The following is a 21,961-nucleotide window of genomic DNA, read 5'->3' as shown; positions in this document are numbered from 1 at the left end:
GTTCTGCAGCCTGTGATCTATTTGAACGACCAAGTCTATGTAATCCGAACAGTCTTGTGGGGGATTCACTACTTGGGCTAAAACGTCTTTGAGCTCTCCACGTAGACCTCTATAAAACAGCGTAATCCTTTTGTCCTCAGGCCATTGAGTTTCCACTATTAGTCTATTGAAAGATGCAATATAAGCCAAAAGGTCTTGATTACCCTGCCGCAACGAAAGAAGCTCATTGTCCAAGGCCTGCCCCTGTGAATGTCTTGCGAACAGTTTTTCCATACTAAGCTGAAAGGCTTGAAAATCATGGAGAACCGGATCATCTTGATGAACTAGAGGGATCGACTAGTCTGCCGCATTGCCACTAAGGTACGAAAGTACAAAAGCTACTTTAGCTTGATCAGTTGGAAAGGCTGCTGGCCGGCATAAGAAGTGCAACCGGCACTGATTGATAAATACTGCAAACCTCTTTGGGTCACCAGAAAATCGCTCGGGCGGAGCCAGAGGTACATTCCCAGGTAGGTTGATCTGCACTGGATTCATAGAGGATGTTGAAGGAAGATTTGCCCCTGATGCGGGTAACGGGGTCTGTCCGGCTTTTGACTGTAGCACTTGTCTAGCAAGATTGTCTGTTCTCTCCTTGGAAATAATTAGTTCCCTTCTTAGAGCATTCGTTTCCTGACGAGTTGCATGCACTTCTGCCCTTAGTTCCCCAAGTAACTGGGCTAGGGGGTCAGTATCCGAGGTTTCCATAGCGCCTGGGCGAGAGTTTTGCGGTAGGCTTTGCGTTCTGTAACGCTCACCTGATTCTCGCAGAGGCGCCGGTCTTGACTGGGCGACTACCGTATCTTCAAAGGTGATGTGTAGCACCCGGTTGGCTCTTTGGGCTGGACCTCTGTGCACTGTATGCCTGACGTGTAGAGTAGGATGTCTTAGGTAAGTGAATGCCGAGCTCTCCATCTGCCTCGGGGCAGGGTGCTGTAGCCAGTTTCTTCACTGGATAGGTAGCGCAGGCTTCTTGACTTCAGAGGACTGCTGTCCGTCGTTTACTGCACGAACGGTAAGTTTCGAGTCATTCAAATGTCTTTTTAAAGTCTTTAGTAATGATGTCTCTTGTTTTGCAGGGTTCCGGCGATGGCGGATGACGGGCTGAAGTGAGTTGAAGATGGAGCCCGTGTGATGAATAGAAGCGCCTGGAAGCACGTGAGTAAGCGCTTGATGCCTGCTTCACGATGCGCTCTAACTGTCTTTTTATTTTGCAGGTACGAGTTCGGAGCGGCTGCAGGGTGCCGGAATACCCACTGGATTAGATGTGGAAAGGAGTAATGGCACGTGAGTATTAAAGTTCCCCAATGTCTTTAAACGCACCTTGTTTTGTCTTTCAGATGCGGATGCAGCGCCGAAGGCCTCCGGAGCGTGCGAAGAGTTGGTAAGCTTTTGCCTTTCAGATGCCGGAATGCAGTGTGAAGACCTCCGGAGCGCACGAAGAGTAGGTAAGCCTTTGCCTTTCAGATGCCGGAATGCTAACCTGTTCTTTCTTGTCTTTATAGGTGTTGCTGAAGACTGGATTCAGGATGGTAAGCCTTTTTCCTTAGGCCCAGGACTGGATGCAGAAGACACGATGAGCGTCCTGCTGCAGAGGGTGCAGAATAACGCAAAGCAAGATTCATCCACCGGGTGTGGTTTAAATAGCCTCCTGTAGTGCTTAGGTGTCTCCTTCCACAGCCACGCCTAAGTAAGAAAAGAGTTCCTGGTAAGAAAAGAGTTCCTGCCTTCCAGAAGAGTTCCAGTGTTCTAAATCTAGGGAGTGGCTCCAGCCCCACCCAACAGGAAAAGTAGTTCCAAACAGAAGAGGATCAGAGGCTCAACTGGCAGGCAAGTAAGCAGCATGGTCTGCTGCAGGTAAGTCCACCCAAGCATTATGAGCCCGGTGCTTCCAGCGCTGGGAATGGGCATATTTATGAGCCTGGTGCCACTGGCGCCAGGACTGGGTCCAAAAGGTCCCAATTGGGACTGGTTGGCACTCGGAACCTGGGTTATGGATCTGCTTCCAAGGGAGTTGGGAAAACCCTGACCTTTTGGAAGCAGAGATCATGACACTCCGGGCCTATCATGCACTTAGGGGCTGTAACTGTAACCCTGCAATCCCTTGTTCTCCTTGCACTACCCATGGCCGCGTTGCCCTGACTGCACTTACTCAGAGCATTGCTACCCTGTTTTCCACTCCCCTCTCCCTTGCACTCCCCCCTCCATTTCCCCTTGTGCTTCTTGTTCTCGCAATGACACAAGGCCTAGTGAGATCATTTGTCTTGTCATCCCTCTATCTTCCCTCCCTTGTCTTGTTGCGCATAGAAACACTTGTGTACAGGCGCATTATAAATTACATATATCATATCATTTTATCACAGATACTGAGAAAAATATACAATGGCGCAATAAGAAATGGCTAGACTGGCAGCACCCGAATGCCAATCTAGCCAGGTAATTACATTTAGCAGGGCTGCTTTATCAAAAATGCCCAGTTAAAAGAAAGTCATACCAAACTGAGGAATGACAAGACTGGCAGCACCAAAATGCCTCTCTAGCCACTAATACCGCATATCATGCCTGCTTAGCCTGGGCATGGAGAACCATTATGATTTATCGCACAATCCCACCCACTCACACATCCCCTCTCCCTCCCACCCCCTACCCCAACTTCCAAAATCTGCTCCTAGGCCCAGCATTACTTCCACGTCCCTCTTCCTTGTCCCAGAGCTTACATATGAGGCTCCTTGCCTCATAGTTAAGTACTGGGATGAGGAAGAGTGGGACTAGGATTAATGAAGATTACAGGTAGCTAAGTATGGCATTACCACTTTGTACCGCTACCTCATCCCAGTACTTGTGTATGAGGCAGAGTACTGGGACGATGAAGAATAGGGCTAGGAGTAATCCAGGCATTACACACAGGTAGTGGTGCAACACCATTGAGTTGACTGGGCTTCAGCATTCCCCCCCTGAAATTTTGAGCTATGTTGACTCAACATGACTTACCTTTAGAGCATTTGCAAGACAGAACAGCACCAGGGTTTTGCTGTTAACAAGGGCCCAGCAATTACCAACGTAAAGCATTTCACTGTTAGTATCTGCATTCCAATGCCACATTGTTTAGGCAATTGAAATCGTGATGTGGGTTTAGTACTTGCATGCCAGGGGAGTGATTGGAAGGGTATAGAGGGAACAGGAGACTTAAAGGAGAGAGTTAACTGCTTGTAACATTGAAGCTGCACTAGAATAGTCTCATTAAAATGTGTAAAAAAGTTAGATATCCCCACACAAATAAGTGTGCCCCTCCCCACCCCCCGTGAAGTTAGCGCCTCTCCCAACATTTGATGGGTTAGCCCCCCAAAATGTTGGTTTTGCTGTGACCCTTAGACAAGTGCCCACACCATTTGCCATATACACACCCAGCCATCCATACATTTAAGTGTGCACTCTTTCACCATACAGGCACACCCAGGCAGCCATCCATACATTTAAGTGTGCACCCTTTCACCATACAGGCACACTGAGGCAGCCACACGTACATTTAAGTGTGCACCCTTTCACCATACAGGCACACACCCAGGCACCCACTTGTACATTTATATGTGCACCCTTTCACCATACACTCACACAGGCAGCCTTCGCTATATTTAAGTGTGCACCCTTTCACCATACAGGCATCCATTTAAGTGTGCACCCTTTCACCGTACATGCAAACTCTGCCACCCATACATTTGTGTGCACCCTTTCACCATACACTCACACAGGCAGCCACCTATGCATTTAGGTGTGCACGCTTTCACCATACACTCACAAACACACATGTCATGGGGTTGAGGGGAGCCGTATTGCTTCAAAAGGAAATTGGGGCTCATTAAAGGTCCGTCTGTAACCGTGCTGGTGCTACTGGCGGGTTGCTGCCGGACCCATCAAAAATGACCGACCCCTGACTTCCTGGTGCCACTGGGCTATTCTAAGTCTGGCGGCCAGGAAGTCAGGCGCCAGTAATTTTGTTAATCCCCATTCCCGTGGAGTCCCATAGGACACGGAAGCACCGGCGCAACTGTTAACAGCTCTGGTGCTTCTGTGACGGGTCTGCCTACCTTGGCCGATGTGTCCGGCATGGTCAGACCTATTGGGAATGGCGGCCCCAGCCGGCAGACCTGTAATATGCCGGTGCAGAAAAAACAGTGCCGCTAAGCTTAGCAGCACCGTTGTTTCCGGCCCGGCATGGTGAGAATGAGCCCCATTGTTTCTTTTTGAAGTCACTCTAAATTCATTAAGAAATTCTTTCAGTTGAGGACCGAACCATAACGGAAATTATTTCTTTATGAAGGCAGAGTGACTTCAAAAGATAAACTATTTCTTTTTGAAGTCATAGGGCTCCCCCAACCCCATGACATGGAGGCCTCCAGCCTAGGGTCTTCCATGTCATGGGGTGGGGGGAGCCCTTGGACTTCAAAAATAAAGTTTCTTTTTGTAGTCACTCTGCTTTCATAAAAAAATGATTTCTGTTACAGAAGTAATTTCTTTATGAATGCAAAGTAGATTCAAAAAGAAACTATTTTTTTTAATTATTTTTTTTTTTCAAGTGGGGCTCCCTCCCAGGACATGTGTTTTACGGGGCCCCCCGCACTGCGGGGGCTGCGGGGCCCCTGTTACACCAATGGTTCACAAGATGTTCCGTGTCATAAAAACGAATCAATAAATAACAAATGGAATGTTAACGAATTAAAAATAACGTTTGTTTAATGGGTCCCCCTATAATCACCCTTTTCCGATTGCTAAAATCCCACCCAACCCCCTCCCACAAGATTTCACTCATTATCCCCCCACATATATATTTTTTAAAAATTTCGTTTTCTTTCATTAATTTCAATTCAATATAACTGTCATTCGTTATTTTTTTTTGTTATATTCACTGTATACTGATGTAATTCTTCTTTCTATATAAGTGGGTTCAAAAAAGCCCCAAGCCCACACTCGCTCTTACATCTATCTATTACAGAGAAGTTTGATTGCCAGCCAGACAGCACTACCAGCAGCCCAGCCCAGTCCATGAAGGGCACCAGTGACAGCACGATCACAGCCCTGTGGAACAAAGGCACTGCCTCCTTTCTTGTCATCAAGGACCTGGTGGTATGCAGTTTTTATAACTAATGAAAAAATAACGACAGTTCTGTCGAAATTGTCATTCTTTTATTTAAATGCACTATCCAACACTTTCCCCAAATATTTTAGGACTGGAGTTAGTTCATAAAATTACACCAGTCCTAAAATATGTTGCGGAGGGTGGTTTGGTGCATTTAAATACAATAATGAAAATATTGACAACACTGTCGTTATTTTTTCCTTTGTTATAAACACATGTGTATTCCTCCATAGACGAGGGTGTTCCACCAAGGAAGGCTGATGTCATCACTTGCACATTTTGCTGGGTATCTTTCCGGTGTGGGTATTTCACTTGCCACTTCAGCGAAATATGCCATCTTCCCTGCCACCATAGCATTGGGCAGGTGATGCAGCCTTCCAGCCTGCAGGTGATGGAGATGATGGTGAAAGTGACAGCAGCAATAACAACAACAATGGCAAAACCAGCGACGATGGGGCTGATGGCGATGATGATGAGAGCAGCCACTTCAGTTAGCACTCACAGTGGCTCAACAAGTGGCCCATGGTCATGAATCGTGACGAGTACACTGTTGCAACTGACTCGCATGACTTACTGGGCTTTGGTGTCCCAGTACCAGCCCCTGATTAAAGCAAGCTAGTCCTAAGTTGCTTTTTGACATTGTGCAGATACTGTTGGCATATGGTTCGCTGCAATGGGATGCTGCTCTCAACCGCCATGAGGTTAAACCACGACCATCTGAGGAACACCACCCGTAGGGGCAGAAAAAACCCTGCAGGGTTAGTCGATGACAAGTAGACGAAGGTGGGCAGAGGAAGGAACAACACACACTCCCAACAAGAGGACCCATCTTTGATTAGGCCGCAGAATTGAAAAAAAATATATAAGTTTGCTCACTGGCTTTCTATTAGCCCTAATCTCTGTCCCGTAGCCCCATTGATCTTTTCTGATAAGAAGTAGGCAGTGACTGATCACACTTGTCTTTTGTCCTACAGGACAGGGGTCCAGTGGGAATTGTGAAGGGGATGGATGGAGGGAGGACCAGAGAACCACCCAACACAGAAGGAGGCGGAGTAAGACAGGAGAAAACCACTTTGACCAGGCTGAAGAGATAGGTTTTCTCACTGTCGCCACTCTCTGCCTCCTAGACCACCAGCCCTGTTTTGAAAATGAACATTCAGCGACAGACAACAATTTATCCTTGTCTTTTTTCTTACAGGAAAGGTGTTGTGTTGGATTTGAAAAGAGAATGGAGGAAGGAGCGAGGCAACCACCCAACACTGAAGTCGGACGGCACCACTTTTGGCAAGTCTGCATTTTAGAAAAAAAGGTAAGCATGCTCGCTCACTGTCCACTAGCACCCACAATTGGGCAGACAGTACATTCTTGTGGAAAATGTCATCTTTTATTTAAGATGAGGCAAAGGTGAAGGTTACACAGGACTAGTACTTGGGGCTACCGAACAGCAATGTCATTGTCGTCCAGTGTGTGTCCATTCTTTGGGATGGCTCTCTTTGGGATCATCAGGTGCTTAGGGATTCAATGGTAGTTAATCTTCAGGAATGTGAGCCTCTGCACACGAATAGTGCACTACCAGCTGTGTGTGTCGCTCTCTGTTGACCCAGTGGCATCATAACCTCTCTCTGCCTGGAAACCTACTTGCGTGCACCTGTGCATCTCCACCACGACACGTGCACAGATAGGAAACTAACATTTTATCGCACCAGTAATACAGTGGCTCGCCTTGTTCACCAAGTGAAATTCAAATTGTATGTACATCACCACTCTGCCCAAGGTGGTTCGACCATTTATGGGAACAACATCACCTACCACAGAGAGTCGTGCACTTGAAAGCTGGAAATCACAGCAGAGGCTGCCGCCGCCTGCGCAGAAATCCGTCCTAGCTGAGTTGGGTCCTTGCTATGACTCACTGTCTAGCAGAGGAGACCAAGCTGGTATGCCACAGACACGCAAAGCCGCCTTTAATTTGGGTACAAATATTGTTTTCACCATTCACTGATTATGCTCAGAAGGTGTTCATTCTAAAACAAGACCCACACCCTGTCCCGGAAAGGTGGGTCCACACATTTTGCCAACAGGTAGATGTCACTATCCTTCATGGCACAAATGCTTGGGTCCCTGTGCATGCACAATATCATTTTAGCACAAGGCTCCCACATTCCTAAGCATCCAGGTGTGGACAGTGACTCTGCTGTTGCATGTTCTCCAGGATCATCTCCAGCAGGCAAATCAGAGGCAGTATTTTACTAAGGTCCACTACTTCTCAACTCAAAATCACACTTGCACCTTCAAAGGGCCTTAGAAATGTGCAGAACAGAAGGAAACAAACTGCGTCCAATGCCTTACCAACGGAGCAGTGACACCAAATGCCTTAGCATGCTGTGTTGGAATAGCTTGGTCAATGATGGCAAGCCACAGTTCCAGGAGGCACTCAAGGATTTGGTGGGTTAAGTTCTACTGGGGAAAACCCCCTACCTTGTTTTGGTGGTGTCGCAGTTGGTGCTTTTCTGGTAGTCGGCCGGGCATTCCTTGCACTGTAGGAGAAGCTAAAGTGGGCACACATCTTCCACACACAGAGCAATGTGCCATTTGGGGTATTGAGTGTCCTTTTGAAAGCAAGTTACAACTCGGTAAAGCACATGGGCGCAACAGGCGATCTGGTTTATTCCCACCTGGTTAAGGGCAGCCATGACAGTACTTCCATTGTCTTACTTGACAAAGACAACATTAGAAGCTCTGGAAAAATGCTGGTCTTTGAGAAAACCTTACAGTTGCATACGCACATCCACAGCCTTGTGCGTCATCTGGCCATAGCTCTCGATGCAGAGAATCACTTGCCAAGATGGTGTGCTGTGTGTTCTTTCACAAATGACAGCCAGTGGGCCGCCAGTGTCATGTAGTCTGCTCTTGGCAGGCTTGTCCACATGTCTATAGGGAAGTAAACTCTCTCAGACTAAGATTCTCTCAATGCCACGGTGAATCAGAGCCAGAGAAAGGTAATGCTGGCTTTGGATCTTCCATCTCAGTATGAGTGTTTGAAGGCTACGATTCTCCACAAATAAAAAGGGTAGCAGGTACAGAGACACAATTTGGTTTGTCACAGCTTCTAGGCATCAGACAACAGAATGTCTGTGGTCATAAAATGTCTGCATCTGCGAGACCTCTATCAGAGTCAGCTGGCATGTGGATCTTTGTGATTGTTCATGCTTGTGTTGCCCTAGAGGTTTATTGTTGACACTGGAAGACTCCCAAGTCAGATTTTGGTTAATCACATATGGGTGATCTGCCCTGATGCACCTTAACTAGAGCTCACCTTGCCTCTCCTGACCTCCGTCTTGAAAATGGCACAAACTGCAATGCCGTTCTTGACTGCATGGAGAGAAAACTAGTCTGAGACAGCCGACTTTGCTGCTGCAATTGTGCTGACTGCTGGCTGTGAGGACTCTGCTTTGGCAGTAGTGGTGGAATCTTGTGTTTGGACACCCAGCCTAAGAGGCCATAAACAGCATAAGGAGTGAGCTGAAGGGTGTTCAGTAGAGTCGAGGATGGGGGACAGCATGTACTGCCTTCCACTGACGGTCTTCCATTGGTTTGCAGATCCCGGAATTGTTTGAAGAGGTACTGTTACAATCACTGAAGGTCTGACTTGCCTCCGCCAGCTGTTGCTCACTAGCTGATGATGTTGAGCACCTACTTCGCTTTGCTCGTGTGGTTGGATTGCAAGACTCTGGCTTCAACTCGTGTGCTCTCATGCCATGTTTGCGGGTTTCCCTAGCTGTGGCACCTAGGCTGAAGATGTCTGCAAGAGCAACAATGGTAGACGGACAGCATGTGGCACAAGTCATCCTAGGTTAGCCTCACACTTGAAAACCGACACACCTGGGTTGCCGAAGAGATATAGAGTGGAGCAGCCAGCCCTTCACCCACATGTATGGTACCAAGGGCAGACAGTTAAGTGCAACTCTCCAGTGACTGGGACCAGGTTCTTGATTGGCAGGACTCTCTTAGTTATGAGGAGCCTTGATTTATCCACGAACGGCTGTGAATGTTGCAAACATTCTGCAAATATCTGCAAATGTTTGCAAGAAGCAACAATTGTGTTTATTGAATTACCCTAGACAAGTACTTGATTCACAGAATGTTTTCCTATGGGATTGTGCCATTATAAAATGCTTCTGTAAATCTGTCCCAATGAGTTTATGTGTATTGGTCAATGGGACTCTTTAGTAACATTTACTACTCCATATCTTTACCTCTTCTATTGTTCACTTCCTCTAGCATTCACTTTGTCTTTACAGACAGTGACCCCTTGTAAACCCCTTTCTTTTACCCCATATTCTACCCCATGCACCCCTTGACTACGACTACAACCTTTTGCTAACCATAACCACATACATTGCCACATCCAGGATGGGAAAATACAGACAAAGTAAGGTCAAGCACCTCTTGTTGTGGTGGGTGGCAAACAGGTCAATTTCCAGAGTGCGGGTAGAGTTGAGACTCCTGAAGTTCCCATTCATGACAGGATTGGAGTTTCCTGATGGTAAGTGCATGGAGATTTAAAGGCATGAAGAAGTGCATGTCTGGTGTAGTGAAGATAGATTCAGTGTAGGGGTATTTTTCTGGGTGAAGTAAAGGGGGGATACCCCACACCATTCCAGTGACTTTGTCAAGAAAAGCTTAATAGATATTGCGAAGTGATCATTCAGGAGTTCAGATCCCCTGCTGCCACCTTTCACTGTTCTGCTGTGCACAGGACAATGAAAATTCACTGATCATTAACACGCCCCTGGCATTGATTGTTCCCAGAATCCAGGCAAATTAGGTTTTGCCCCAATGACATATTCTAGCATTATGGTGATCCAATAAAATTGATGTTAAGGGGCCGATTCATGGAACAAACGTGTGCCAAAAATCCCAGCGCAAGCAGGCACAAGGAGGCGCATGCGTGAGAAAGCAAGCACACGCGCACGCATGCGATTCAAGGAAGCGCTGCGCTACTTACCAAATGGTTGTGCGCCAAATCCGTGCATGGCGCACGCTGGCGCACACGTCTCCAAACAGCGTGCGCTAAGCGCACAGCCAAAGCGCACAAAGCGCACAAAGCGCGGCGCAAATACAAAAGTAGGCGGAACAGGGGGCGTAACACGCGGAATGGGGAATAACACATGAAAAAGAAGGCGTAACTGGGGAAGTACTGCAGGGAACTACACGGAACGCCCACATTCACGCGAACAACCCGTATTCATGGATTCAAATACGGGAAACCCGCGCACGGGCAAAGACACGCACAGGCCTAAACACGTCTGCCATACGAAGGCAGGCGGTAGCGTCCCTGTGCATTACAAAAGTGTGCACAAATAAAAAGCACGTATATACTGAGTGGGGTACGTGTATTACTGGGGTTCGCTGGAAGTTTTACACGCGAAAGGGCCCTGTGCGAGTAGGGTATGTGTGTTACTGGGGTTCGTGGGAAGTTTTACATGCGAAAGGGCCCTGTGCGAGTGGGATAGGTGTATTCCTGGGGTTCGCGGGAAGTTTACACGTGAAAGGGCCCTGTGCGCGTGGGGTACGTGTATTCCTGGGGTTTGCAGGAAGTTTCAAACGCGAAAGGGCCCTGTGCGAGTGGGGTACGTGTATTCCTGGGGTTTGCAGGAAGTTTCACACGCGAAAGGGCCCTGTGCCAGTGGGCTACGTGTATTCCTGGGGTTCGTGGGAAGTTTTACATGCGAAAGGGCCCTGTGCGAGTGGGGTACATGTATTCCTGGGGTTCGCGGGAAGTTTTACACGCGATTGGCCCTGTGCGAGTGGGGTACGTGTATTTCTGGGGTTCACTGGAAGTTTTACACGCGATTGGCCCTGTGTGAGTGGGGTATGTGTATTACTGGGGATCGTGGGAAGTTTTACACGCGATTGGCCCTGTGCAAGTGGGGTACGTGTATTCCTGGTGTTCGCGGGAAGTTTTACGCACGATTGGCCCTGTGCGAGTGGGATACGTGTATTCCTGGGGTTCGCTGGAAGTTTTACACGCGAAAGGGCAATGCCCGTGCGCGATACATCACAGACGCGCTTACGCGCTAAGGGCCTTTAGTCAATGAAATCACGTACCTGTGCTGACGCACTTACACGCTAAGGGCCTTTCCTCGGATTTCACACTGACGTGCACTTTTTTCACGTGCCAATTCACCCCGTATCAAGCTGGCCACGTGTACACACACGGAAGACCATGCTCCTGCCCTGAAGGCCATTTTCCTGCCCCCCAGAGCCCAAAGCATGCTCCCACCTGCCATCTGCTGCTGCCTGACTGTCTGCTGCCCACGTGCCCTGCTATTTGGTGCCTGCACATCAGCCATCTGCAGGGGTCCAGTTGCTGTGTCCATGTTACATGTTTTGAAATATGAAGCTTTACAATAATTGTTTGTTGTCTTAGATTGATATCGTGATCAAATAAGTGCATCAGGGATGAAAAACTACACCAAATGAAACTGCCGGTCACCAAAAAATAATGCACATGCTGCTTTGCCTGTGGAACTGTTCTTTTAAAACCTTTTACTATGCCACACAATGCTTTTGTGTTGCTGCCATATGCTGGCAGGATTTCCCAGCTGACCGAAAGGCCTACAGCCATCATTTTGAAATGGGCCGCTTCACATCTACAGCCGGCAGTAGCGGTTTCAGTGGGGCAGCAGTCATGTTTTATTACTCCATCTTTTCAAGCATCTTATGTTACTTGGCATTACATTGCTATGGCCTTTAAACACTGAAGGCAAACCCTTCTCCAGTTCCAGAGTCCAACATTGAATTACAAGCTGCTCATTAGATAAAAAAAACTAAAATAAAAAAAAACTGCAGAAGCACTAAACAAGACTAAAATGAGCAATATGAAAAGCCACTATGTGCCAGGTTAAGATGCACGATGCATTCACCAATATTAACATCCGTATTATATGTGTAGGGAGTGACACAGATGCATAACCTATTCAGTCATTAAGTGGTGCTGCTCGTAACATTGATGCATGAAGGTATGTTGATATTCCATCTAACTGTTCCAGTGTCTCTGACTGCACCTGTAGACTCTCAGTGCATATATAGAACAGGCTGGTGTACAAGTTACACCGATGGACATTAATTTGTGGTGACGCAGATCTTTTAGACTATAGCTCCCATGATCCCCTGCCATTGACTGTGCTGATGGGTGTTGTAGTCCAGAGCATCAGGAGAGACAAAGGTTTCCGACCCCTGATTGACACCATTCCAAACTTTGCATCAGGTTACCTAGCATTGCATAATGACATGCCACTGAATGTTCTACCACATCATAATGTCACATAGCATGACAAGCATAACATAACAGAACATAGCATAACAATATCTCATTCTCTTCAAAGCAAAACAAAAATAGCACAGATTACCCAATTGTATACCCTAATGTTGAAGCATACAAAGACATAACATAATAGATCACGATCTTTTCCTAAAATAACATACCAACTCAGTTTAACATATCAACAGTCTAATTTGTATTCATGTATTTATTTAATGTGCATTTGTAAGGTGCTTATAAATCAAATAAATTGTGTTTCAAAGTGCCCAGAAATCCAGCAAAACATCTCAGTATGAACACATAACATCTCCTTTAACATAGAGGACATGGGAGATTTTTCAAGCAATCACTTAAGAGGGCAGTATAATCTATAGACAGCCAGGCAAGTTTTATTTTCTCAAACAATGCCACAATATGTTCCATGTTAATAAACACTAGTGGCCCAAAATGAAGGGGGATGTAACCCCCTAAATGCATAGTGTTATGCACATGCCCATGTGCTGATTTTAAACTACTTCCTAGATGATACCATGCGTAATAACGCTTGATGAAATGCCAGAGATCTGACATTCAAGAAGTACCAGGAGCGAACGGCATAGACCATGTGACCATTAGCGACACATCAGTGGAAGACAGAGAGAAGTGTATGGGACAGTGAGAAGTAGCTGACCAATGAGTTTCAAGGTTTTTCTTTGGGAGTGGCTGCTGTTCACAATGTGCTGGTCCGAACTCGGGCTGTTGATGGAAAGAGGACTGTAGTGTTACACATGGAGGCCATACTGAGAGAAGTAAAGTTGCAACTTATGGCTGTAAGGATGATGGATTTCTTTGTTATGGCAAAATGGGTGGACAAAATAGGAGCTATTTATTTCTGTGTTTCTCATGGTTTCCAATAGAGTTATGTTATGCTGCTTCTTCTGGACACAGATTGACTGAACAGTATGTTATCCTAACCTATACTCTTTTACTGCCAGCTGTAATGAAAGAAATCCGTTGTATGTATATTTACTGCTTGGGTTGGCTCTTTATCACAAAAGAAATATCTCTGATCTAATACCCCCGCCTCCCCCCCTGCAACAGTCCTGCCCCATATATATTATTTTATTTAGATTTTTTTTTTTATTTTTTATTATGGAGTCAGTACTTGAGGTCCCTTAGCATCCCATGCTGGGGAAGTCACCTTTACAGATTACACATAAACTCAGACTACAATGTAAATGTGTATGCGGAAACCTGCCTGTGTTTGTTTGACAAACATTTTCATTTACCATAAACCATCCATCCTACTTTGTATCTTCGTTCCAATATCATTACATAGAACAACACATATGAATGCCTATTCTTTCCAATGGGCTCAAATGCTTTGCTTTGTAGCAACACAAACTGTCATTGACAGTTTCACAAAAAGTAAATCAAACAATCTACAATGTAGAAATGAGACTGCCCTAAACACAACTCCCCCTTCATATCAACAGCTGATGCGGTTCTCAGGATAACGTTTGAAACAAAACAATTCAGCTTGATTCCTGAATCCATTACAATACTGGCATCAAAGACATATGATTTCTCTAACATATGGTTCTCCATTTCTTGGGCTGGTTAATATCCACAATGTTGGACATTAGTTATAACAAACTATCAGTTCTTGGATAAATACACTATTTGATTTTATCTTGTATGATATTGGATTGGTTGCACATTATTTCAGAGACTTTGGTTTCTTAAGACTCCTGTTGCTTTTGGAAACCTAGGAAAGCTGAACCTCAATCGGCTACTATTTTCCAGGAATCAGGTTCACCTTCACAACACCCCATTTCTCTGTGGTCATTAAGGAATATATTTCAATAGCATTATTGAATATGCCATACATCAATCAAATAACATGTCATTCCACTTTGCAATCTGAGATGTCTAAAGCTTAGAGATTCCAAATTGAAGAAGAAAAGGCCTATTGTGATGATGCTACGTACGCCTTGAAATGTATTCATAAACGCAAATGATATCCACCCTGGACTATATCTGTTCTCCCAGTATTACTTTTAATTTGCTATCTGGGATTTAATTAATTCTTAGGAAAAATGTCTAAATAATTTATGGTCTCGGTATTTATATTTTGATCTGTCTTTCAAAATCCTAGTGCATGTAGGAAAACTGACTGGACCCAGACAGCTCCACCAGGTAGATTATGCCTTCAGGCAGTGTATCTGCCCAACAATCCCTCTCAGGTCCAGACAATGGGCCTCATTACGAGGTAGGAGGTAGCCATTGTGCTATTAGCATGATGGCTACCCCCTTACCGCATTCCGGGTCTAGGTTCCTGAAATAGGGACTTACTGGGTCATTCCAACCTTGGAGGACCCCGTAAGTCCCCATTCCAGGAACCATCCCCCATTCCCATTCGAGCCCCTATAGGGCTTAATGGGAATGAGGATGGAGCTAATAACACTACTGCAATTTGCGGTACCATTATTAGCTCTGAAGTCCCTTAACGAGTCCCTTCCATAACGCATGGTAAAACCCACTAAATTTATTTTTCCCATAGACTGAATGGGGAAAAAACTTTGCTCACGCCTACAGCCCAAACCGCTGGACGAATTTTCACCAAATTCGCGGCAGGAGCAGCAGCTTGGTCCTAAAAGCATGCTTTTGTAAATTTGGTGAAAATCCATCCAGTTGTTTTTTTATTTTTTTAAATGACCAAAAAGTAGGTCACAAAAAATGTGTGATATCTATGTCGGGTCTGCGGACATACTTCCCTGTTTGCTTCGCGGACAGGACACCGATTGGTTAATCGGCTTGCGTCATATCCGCGGACATGCGACGTGTTCGCTGATTGGATGGTGAAGAGCGTGATGTGCGTCAGATTTTTGGAAACGCCCGCCATCTTGGATTCACAGACTTCGCCTCTGTCCGCGGACAACACGGTAAAAACATATTAAAAAACACAACATTGCACTTGTCAAAATTATCAAATAATCTCTGGGGAGGTGAGAGCTGACACGGATGGGAAGGGATATGGCTTCAAGAAGCAAAAAAATTGGTGTTTTTTGCCGCGAAAGTCCACAAACAGTTTGGATGTTCGCGAACAATCCTGAAAAGTTTGCGGACACCTCGGCATTACAGGGTTGGTGAAATGCAGTTCTTGGATGGCTTATAACGTTGGCGCCACTTAATTGAACTGCATGAAATTTTGCATGCATATTTCTGAGCTGATTCCGAGTCAGTATGCAAAGTTTGGTGGAATTCTGTTATGAGGAGGCAAAATTAGAGGGGGGGTCCCAAAATAATGTAAAGGCTTATAAATGAGGTGCTATTTGATGAATCTACACTTTAATTGGGAAACTGATAATTCATGTAGATATGAATGTTTTTCCGAAGTTTGGTGGGAGTTTGTCAAGAGGGGGCAAAATTAGAGGGGGGTCTCAAAATAATTTAACGGCTTATTAATGAGGTGCCATTTGTCGAATCTAAACTTCATTTGGCAAACTGATAATAAATCAAGATATACATGTTTTTGTGAAGTTTGGTGGGATTTTGTCAAGAGGGGGCAGAATTAGAAGGGGGGTCCCAAAATATTGTAAAGGCTTATAAATGTGGTGCCATTAGACAAATCTACACAAAGGTTTGCAAAAAGATTATAGATCTAGATACAGATGTTTTCCTAAAGTCTGAATGGATTTTGTCAAGTGGGGGCTAGGTTATATGATGATTGTATTTGCATACATTTGACACTTTTGAAAAAATAAAACATGGGTGGATTTCCAGCAAACATGCGTACGGAGCATTGGCAAGGACCTACAAGCATGGTTTTGCAAATGTGCCAGTGTTTTAACATTTGACAAGTGTCATAATGTAGCAACAAAAAATAGCGGATACCTTTAGTGACTGAGGGGTAGCCTGTGGCCATGGGCAGTGGCCAGATTTTCCGGGTCATGGAATAAGGTCATGATCCGGACAATCTGGCTACTGGCCATGACCACAAGGGACAAAACATACGATTAAAGGGGCCATTTTCACCTGGGACTGGCTTTGTCGTGAAGTTATTTGAAATTAGATTAGATCTGAAAGGGAAGCAAAATGTGCTTGTGGTAATATGGTCATAGGGTTCTCTTTTTGCCTTCTGCAGGCTGCCATGGAAAGCGAAGAGTGGCCCCTGTATGGAACCCTCGCCTTCCCTTTCCATGGTGGTCATCTTGGAAAAGGATTTTCCTTCCTACACCGGGACGCTGCAGGAAGAAAAATCCTTTTTTTTAACACCCCAAGTTCCCGCTTTGGGAACCTAGGGTGCTAATGGCCTTCATCCCCCATTTCAGGCGCTGGAATGGGGGAATAATGTTCCAGAGACCTCGTTATTCACCCTCGCTTCACTTGGGCTGATAACTTGAGCTGCTGGGCTGGTATCCACCGTTCCAGTCCCTGGAACGGAGGATGAACGCCACAATATACCCATTAGCATAACACAAAATGCAAATGCAAATGTTGGAAAATCCTATTGAGTCTATGTACTTTACTGAGAAATATTAAGTAGATGGAGTCTATACATGTTTTTTTAGTTCTATTTTTTAACTGTGAAAGGTGGTTCCTAAAGGAATATGTCTTTTGTTGTTTTTTGGATGTATTTTTTTTGGCAGGAGATCTGAGAGCGAAAGTTGGGGAGGGAAATGAGAGAAGAGGAACCAAACACTAATATGAAGGGGTAGGTGGACAAGGGAAAATGTTGTCTGTGTGTTATTTCTAAGGTAGGGGGCAGTGTTTCTCATGCTCCTTGCTTACAGCAGTGATGGTGGCTCTTGGGGAGGAGGGATGGCAATAGCGTATGCCATTTTAAGATAAATAGCAGTTTTGCTAAAAGTATGTACTGTGTACTAGATTGTTAATGGATAATGAGCAGGAATAGGTGTTGGAGCTGTGCAAGAAAAACATTTTGAAGTTGAAAGTTCCTAGATCGGTAGAAAATGCAGCTCTGAACTGTCCACGAAGCAGAGACCTTATCATGAAGTGCGGACGGGTTCTCGGACACGTCATCATGCCGCGCGCCAGCGTATGGTCATGTGGCACTGTCCGGAAGGTCCGCTATGAAGTCAAATGTTCGTAGACGGCTACGGATGCAAAACTAGTTGAATTAGTTGCAAAAAGTGTATAGAAGTGTGAAAAATGATTTCAGAAGGTGGTAAATGGCAGTTTAAGGTGACACTTTGTAAATGGGACACAAATATTGCTATATTGGGTAAGAATGATATTAGTAAGTTGTAGGAAAATAGCATGCACTGGTATAAACCCATAAAATTCACTGAACAAAATTTGTTAAAGGGGCGCTATGGTTAAGTTGCACTAATGACCTATTAAATTCAATGAAAAAACATTGTTAAAGGGACGTTATGGTTTCAAGTAAAACCGAAAAACCCTAGCAATTCGCCAGCAGAGATCTTATTGTGAAGTGCGGACGGGTTCTCAGACACGTCATCATGCTGCGCGTCAGCGTATGGTCATATGGCCCTGTCCCGTAGGTCCGCTATGAAGTCAGATGTTCGTAGACGTCTACAGAAGCAAAACTAGTTGAAATAGTTGCAAAAAGTGTATGGAAGTGTTAAAAATTATTCCAGAAGGTGGGAAATGGCAGAGTTTTAAGGTGATACTTTGTAAATGGGACATAAATATTGCTATATTGGGTAAGAATGATATTATTAATTTGTAGGAAAATAGCATGCACTGGTAAAAATCCATGAAATTCACTGAAAAAACTTTGTCAAAGGGGCGTTATGGTTAAGTTGCACTAATAAAAAACTATGAAATTCAATGAAAAAACATTGTTAAAGGGAAGTTATGTTATGTTCGACTAATAAAAACCTATTTGCCAGTTATGGTAAGCTAAACAACCATAATTCGCGCCACAACCGTGCACTGCTAAGACTAACACCCAGGACATCAAAGATGATGTCACAAATGTCATTGATGACATCACTGACATCACATATCTGGGACACTTATTTTTGTTTATTGACATATATAGGCCAGGTGGTTTTGCTCACTGGCAGTCAGAATAATAAAATTGAAAAATGTGCTATATATCTAGACGTTAACCTTGTCATATGTTCTTTAAGTACTTTCCTTAGGGTTTGGTCTCAGCTCATGGTGCACATACATGGGGAAATGAGCAGGCCTCAAACACACATGAACTTTAATGTCATTAACATTTTCTGATGATGCAGTTTCTTTCTTCCTTACTTTAGTTTCCCTGTATGTGCCTCTGACTTGTATGCATTGTGGTTCTTCATATGTATTGTTTGTACCAGCACAAATGCTGTAAGTCTTGAATTGTTAGCTAGTTATTACATGTTTAACATTACTCAAAACTCTGATATGGTAGCATTCATTATTGTACTATCCAAAATTACAAGATTATAAATAGTGTACTTCTATGATGCATGCTGCAGTCATTGCCTATGTTTATATTTGATTAGGTTTCTGTATTAACGACAACACTCCAATACAATGTTATTAGATGAGTACATTCTTTAATAGATTAAGTAGTTCATGATAGGTCTCCCGATCACCCCTGACATCTTGTTACTAACAATATAAACACAAATCCTTGTAGGGACTTTTCATCAAAATGTATTTCACAGGTGATGGCATCAGTGATGTCATCAATGACGTGTGTGATGTCATCTTTGATGTCCTGGGTGAGTCTTAGCAGTGCATGGTGGTGGCGTGAGTTATGGTTGTTTAGCTTACCATATCTGGTGAATTTCTGGGATTTTTAGATTTTACTTGAAACCATAACATCCCTTTAACAAAGTGTTTTCTTTGAATTTCATAGGTTTTTGTTACTCCAACATAACTATAACGTACCTTTAACAAAGTTTTTTCATTGAATTTCATAGGTTTTTATTAGTCCAACATAACCATAACGTCCTTTTAACAATGTTTTTTTCATTGAATCTGATTATAATTGGTGTATTTTGCAGATGTTGACCTGTTATGAAAGTTCTCAAAGATGTTGTGAGGCTACCGATGTGATAAGAATGTATATACTACTGGCCTCATTACGACCCAGGTGGTAAGTTACCGCCTGGGTCGTACCTTTACCACCATGGCGTAAACTACGTTTACGCCATGGTGGTTGGCGGACTTACCGCCCCATTCCGAGGTTGGCGGGGCGGTAAGTCCCCAATCCCCATTTACCCTTCCCATTTTTGCCCCAAAGGGCATAATGGGAGTGGAGAAGACGTTAATTACGCCACCGTAAATTACGGTGGCGTAATTAACAACATGGTCCCTTAGCGCCATGGATTTTAACACCTGCTGAAAGCAGGTGTTAAATCCGCCATGGCGCTAAGGGACCTCGGAATCAGGCGGTAAGGGTCGGCGCTGTTTACGCCGCCGTAAACCCCTTACCGCCTGGGTCCTAATGAGGCCCTATCTGTGTCTTCAGTTAGATTTACTTCCAAGATTCAGAAAGTCTTGAGAAATGTAACATTGGTGCAGCACATCAATCGTTCCTGTATCACGCGTCTTTCTCGATAGTAGGTGTTAATGTCATACACATATACATAAATGTAAAGAGCCTTAACAAGTATGGAAAATGGACAACGATTGTGTAATATGTTAAAGTCTAAAATGACATATATGAGGTTTTGGCTAGAGACCCATCATAGCAGAGAAGAGACAATTAATTGTTGCAGGAGTTGAGTGTGGGATGTGGTATAGAGCTGTAGGGGAGAGATGGAAGGAATGGATTGTGGTGTATCCATTTTAATATACAAATCTCTCAGGTATAACATTCTAAAGGCATGACAAGATGTTGAGATACAGATTATTTCTGCTAAAGTAGCATTGGCATTCATGCATCTGTAGTAGGATATTTGTATAATAACAATGATTCGAAGCCTGGGTCATTTCCTTATAAATGTTGTCTCTACTCTGTGCCAGTTCTGTACCTGTAATTTCAGGTAGTGATTGGAATGTATGTGTAACCTGACCATAGAATTGCTAGTGAGACTTACCATTTTGACCATTGATAAAAAGGTATGTGTAAGGCTATTTTACAAGTCCTTAGTGTACGCCAGTGACAGGGAATATGCACACACTTCATGTCTGCATTCATTAATACTAGCATTGATGTATATATCATTCATGTGTTCCTTAATGATGTCCAATAATCACATACTAGTGGGCTGTCTTTTTGCTCATGTACCAATATGGATATGCTCGGGTTCATGAGAATGAGAATACATGTGGCATTTTATAGACCTCCTGTGAAGTAAAACAGAGCGTGAAGTGCCATAAGGCATTATTTAGACCTCCACCATGGTTTGGGTTTATTGGCACAGATCATATGGGGCTCAACTAGGGAATGTCTAAGTCTTATGCTGCAGATATCCTTGGCTTTCAAAAGCCAGCATACAAAAATGAATTGATGTTTTGAAGAGAACGGACATCTCATTTCTCCATACAATTGTCACTGTCCACTCCATTTATTAAAACATGATAAAAGCCAAATAGTATCTTAATGAAAGAGGCCAATTGTGCCTTGTACAACATAACACATAAGCATTATTTAAGTGTCTCCTAGCCCTATAAGGGAGCCCATTGTTATGGCAGATGATGATGTATCCTCCTCTATGCACTCAGGCATAACATATATGTCTGAACTCACCATTATCTTTGTAAAAACATAGCTGTATGCCTAATTCAGGTCTTTTCACTCTGGCTACTATTGAAAGAAAAATCAAGGGTGCTCGGAAAATTGTCAATCAAATGTCAAGCAGCACTTGAACGTCAAGGCCGCTGGAAAGTGATAGGGAAAAGGTGAATTTCCCTTGGAGTTTTATAAAAAATGATATTTGTATGGCTTCCTTTCTTTCTAGGGTGTGGAAAGTAGTAGACTCCAGGGCCACCGTTCTGGCAGAATTCAACACAGAATGCATGTGTGTCATTTAGAGCCTGGGATGAGATGACATCAGGTGCAGCAGTTGTTTCCCATATCAATAGTCAATGTGGATAGGTACATGTCCAAGAAATCATGGGCCTCAGGCTATGAATATCTTACCCCTCTTTTAACAATGATACAACCAGAAAAGGTGTTTGATAGTGTGTACCACGGGATGCTGTTCCATGTGTGTCCTGGAAACATCTTCATTAATAAAGTGCACATTCTGTATTGAAAACCCTCTATCAAAGTAACCTGTAAAGATCAGAGATCAAATATGCTTGATTTAGAGGTACTAGACAAGTCTGCTCGCTCTTCCACTATTATTCATTATATCCATAGAGCCTCTGATGATAGCTATTTGCTAGTTTAATGAAGTTGATTTGGTATACAAGCAATATCATACAAGTTCTGTTACATTCCATGGAAGAAATTATAGACACCATAGATGCTGTTTTAACATTTCTTTGGCTACAAATCGACTAGAAAACCTGTAAGGCATTCCCCATCTCCCAGCTCACCACTAAATAATACA

Source organism: Ambystoma mexicanum, chromosome 1q, assembly GCF_040938575.1.
Source record: "Ambystoma mexicanum isolate Mex_15411 chromosome 1q, UKY_AmexF1_1, whole genome shotgun sequence".
Classification (NCBI taxonomy): domain Eukaryota; kingdom Metazoa; phylum Chordata; class Amphibia; order Caudata; family Ambystomatidae; genus Ambystoma; species Ambystoma mexicanum.
This window is presented reverse-complemented; position numbering follows the sequence as displayed.